This window comes from Triticum urartu, chromosome 1A, assembly GCF_056163025.1.
Source record: "Triticum urartu cultivar PI428250 chromosome 1A, HENAU_Tu73, whole genome shotgun sequence".
In the NCBI taxonomy this organism is placed as follows: Eukaryota; Viridiplantae; Streptophyta; class Magnoliopsida; order Poales; family Poaceae; genus Triticum; species Triticum urartu.
The window spans coordinates 589065058-589069304 of NC_141873.1; the positions used below are offsets into that span (position 1 = coordinate 589065058).

Here is a 4247-nt window from a genome sequence, read left to right on the forward strand (position 1 = left end):
CTCCTCCTTGTTCCTCTTCTGTCGCCGATGTCGCCGCCACCACTGCGCTCCCCATCGAGCTCGCCTCTCGCCATCCCCGGAAGGAGAGTGACGGGCGGTGCTATCATCGTCGCCCCGCTAGGCCGCATCGAAGGACCAGGACGTGAGGTCAAGGACGCCGATCCGGCGGCTGCTGCCTCCTCCTCAGCGCTCGGCAGGAGGAGCTTGAGGCATGCGCGTGCTCAGCTCCAGTTCGTCATGGAGGCCGCCCACAAGTAGGCAGCGGCTCTTGGCGCCTCTTCGTCGTCGGAGAGGAGGCCTCCTAGCAACGCCGTCCTCGAGGTACGTCCTGGCAGTTTCGACCTGCCTGTCTCATGCGCATTCTCCTTCCTCATTTCTCTTCTAGGCTGCTGATCCCAACCTAGGCTGCCCCCACTCTGTGCTCAGCAGGATATGCACAGCCTCCGTCACACTAGCGGAGCCTCTTGGAGGCCAGACGGGGTTGTGACCCCCCCCCCCCCCCCCCCTCTCCAAAACTGCAATGTTTTTGTCCAGCCCATCAGTGAATAAATCCCCTGCCAATTCAATTATTATCTATGTTGGTTCTAGAGCATTAGATCGATTAACTGGAAGGAAATAGACGCACTCTGTACGTACAGGCCAGCTTGCTACTACAAGCAGCTTGATTGGTTGTTTTATGAGCAGCTTCCTGCTTGCTGCTGCATCTGCCTGGGATGTTTGCTTGCAGCTTCATTAGATAGATTTGCCGACTACTTGTTGCATCTGGTGGCATTAGATCGACCTGTCGGCTGCTTACTACTGCATATGCATGGCATGTCGTGTTGCTGAGCACAACTGCCAAGACAACAAAACGAATAGACGACTGCCCATAAGTCGAACCGTCAAAGCTCGATCCCCTCTTATAATTTTATTTAGTTATTTTGCAAACTGGAGGTGGACTGAAAGGTGAGATGAAGGTTAGTATGTAGTGTGCTTCGATATGGATAGTAATGTATGGTTAGATGAGGGTATTGATGAGCTTGCTGATTTCTGTGGGGCTAGGCAGGCAGTTGCTCAGTGGATGGCAAAGATGGTTAATGGCTAACATGCCAGTATTATAGATTTAGTTGGATGGATCGAGACATCGGGCACCATTGCCGAATCATGAAAAACATAAATGGTCATGCTTGGATGGTTCTCAAAATGAAACTTAATAATATCTGAAACAGGGAAAAAATACGATGACATTTGTTTTGCATGGTCATGTATATTCTTTTTACTTTGAAATTTTCATTAGCATCTTTAAGATGATATATGGAGGGCAGAAGGAATACCTACTTGGAAATCCCGAGTCTTAAGAGTAGCTTATGACTATACCTTGAGTTGTTATGTTTGGTCTCAACACCATTTAATTAGAGATATCATCGGTGGTTTTTTCAGTTCTGACAAAATAAGAAAATATGTCATGTGTCTCTCTATATGATTATTCCATATCAAGATAAAAATAAGAGTATATCAGATGTACTTAATGGTTATAAATATGACTTTTAGCAATATCTGAATTAACCGATGGAATTTATATTGTGCTGGAGCGAGATATCTGAATGCCATCAATAATTTTTAGTGTTTCTTACACAATTAAGAAGAAAGCTTAACATTTATCTATGATGGAATATAGAATCAAGAGCTAGAAAGTAAACAATTGGAAATCATAAATCAATGGTAGATAGAATCACAAGTAATTAAAATAACAAGGTGTTATTTCTTTTCTTATAGTACTGGAAGTTTTGTTTGTGCCATGCATCTTCATACACAGATGTGATGTTTTCCAATTGAAAGGTAGCAATGTCTAAAGTTAAATGCTTTCTAAGTTCCCATGATCTAATTGGTGTTCTATGCAGAACAACGCTTTTGGGTTTTGGGTAATCTCTCAATGGTTTCTAAATGGTAATCTTGCCTGACCACTGACTTATCGAGTTCTGCCTTAAAGAGCATCTTCATGCAAATATATAACATGATGATTTGGATTTCTTATGGGTATGATGATTTAGTTTTTTTTATATGAGCATATGTGGTCGTGTGTATTTATTCGAGCAAGTATGGCATATATCTGTTTCTTTGGAGAATTAAATAGGAGAATAACTTGAACTCAAGCAGCTTTGTGGCATTTGCCTGCTGTTTAAATTGTTTACATTCAGATTGGTTTCCTGATTTTTATTACATGATTGATCTTTGCATTCCGTTTGGCTTTGTCTGTTGTATATAGCTGTGAGCTTTGTTTACATTTACTTATTAGGTTTCTTAGGGTCATCGTCCATTACTGCTGCCACAGCTGCTTTGGTTCTTGGTCATTGCTCTGACAAACGTCTCCTTCCCAGGTAATTTTCTTCTGCCTTTTGTTATTATTATGCGAGTTGTCATAGTTTTTTACAGTATATGCTATATTCCCTGTTCCTTTTGCTTGGATAATCTGTCTTTGATTCATCGTCCATTACTGCTGTCGCTGCTCCTTTGGTTCTTGGTCACATTTAGGCTGTCATTGTTTTTACATAATGGTGAGGGCCTTTCAATAATCTATCTTTGATTTATTTTTCTTATCAGAGCTCAGTTATTAATATTTCAAGCCAAGTTTTTTTCACTATTATGATCGATTGAGGTGTGTTGAGAAGAATCTATTTGGGTTGTTGTCGCTGAATTACTCATTAAGGCATACTCTCGGTTCTGTTATCAACAAGTTATGTATAATATGTATATGCTGATATGCGTGGCATCACTCAAATGTGTGTATTCCTGCTGCTGAATTTTAGAATCAGCACTCTGTTTTCTTTTCAAGCCTCTCTCAAAACTATCTTTGAGAAAAACATTTTACTAAGTAATGATTTCTTCTTTTCTATAGTATTCCTCAAGTTTATAACTGAACTGATAGATTTTTTCTACTACCTATTAGGTATGCTATGCAAAAAAAGTTTTCAAGTAACTACACCCAAGCATCAGTGATGAAGTTGATAATTTCCATTTTATCTCAGGGTTCTTCTGTCCACATTTATCTCCTTTTATGGTGAGTGGTGAAGAGGGTTATATTCCTAACTATGTAGAGATCATTAAGGGAGTCAAGCTGCTTCTCAAAAGTGTTGGGACTATGAGATCATTAAGGGGCATTGAGCTGCTGCCCAAAGATATACTTTCTTTCATTGCTTATATATTCCAACCACAGGTTGACTATATTATTGTGAGAATCTCATTCTTTATATCATGTTGGATCATCGATCTTGGAATTTGTAGAGCCATTTACCATCGAAGGATGTACTCACAGAACACAATCAGTGTAATTGTGCTTTTCTACACTTCTGTCCAGAGCAATGGGATACGTGTTCTATATTGTACGGCTACCCTCTAATGCACTACTCAGCCTCCAGTCCCTTAATATACAAATGACTTGATCTAATTATTATGAAAGACCTGTGGAGTGTGTTGCTTTCTATATAAATAACTCGCTATATTTTTGATTTATCATACTGTGTAGGTTTTGATCTATTTCTTTTTCCCAAACTTGATGCGTCGAGCTTTCAGCTACTACTATACTGTTTTGGATCTTGCGGTTGGGCCGGGCAACGCGCGCCAGGGGGCGCTTCTTATCTAGTAGAGATGAGGTGCAGCAAGCAGGCAGCGCCAACAGGGCCGGCTGGTGGCGCCGTTGGGAGAGGTTGCATCAGTGTCCCGGCGGCGGTGGGTGCTCCGCATCGGCAGAGAGAGAGAGAGGATAAAGCGTCATTGCAGGTGGGGTTGGATTAGAAAGTCAGTTGAGCATTAATGCTACCTGTCGGCACAAAATCCGCCATCCATTGTATCCATTAATAAAGGGACTAACGCTTCTTTCTCCTTAATTTTCATTCGTCTGGTGTTCCTCCCGTCAGTTTCGTTCGTCGGAGCCAAGCCAATCGAGCAAACAATACTAACATATAACTAGTAGAACGCCCGTGCGTTGCCACGGGCTTTTGATAAAATTTAAGATTCTACTCACGGAGCTAAATAACTAAGAACAATGTCATCTCAGCTAATATATTTTTTAATAATCAGCTAACACACATCTACTGTCAAACACAATAATGTTATCTGGATTGTATTTGTGACGTTTTGGTCTCACATAGATGAATGAATAAAACAAAACCCATTCTAACTAAAGTTTTTCTTAGGTGAAGTGGGTTGTGTTGTATTCATTCATCTCAACATGTTTTGAGTCGAATAAAATAAAAGTATTCACACAAGCC

The 4247-nt window shown here is 40.9% G+C and overlaps 1 long non-coding RNA gene across 1 annotated transcript; it reads left to right on the forward strand.

Annotated features, from left to right (window-relative positions):
- Positions 1-578: 578 nt before the first annotated feature.
- On the forward strand, positions 579-3435 carry LOC147993183 (uncharacterized). The gene is made up of 2 exons (XR_015615460.1): positions 579-1926; positions 2276-3435. It is a non-coding gene; the product is annotated as an uncharacterized LOC147993183 (long non-coding RNA).
- Positions 3436-4247: the final 812 nt, after the last annotated feature.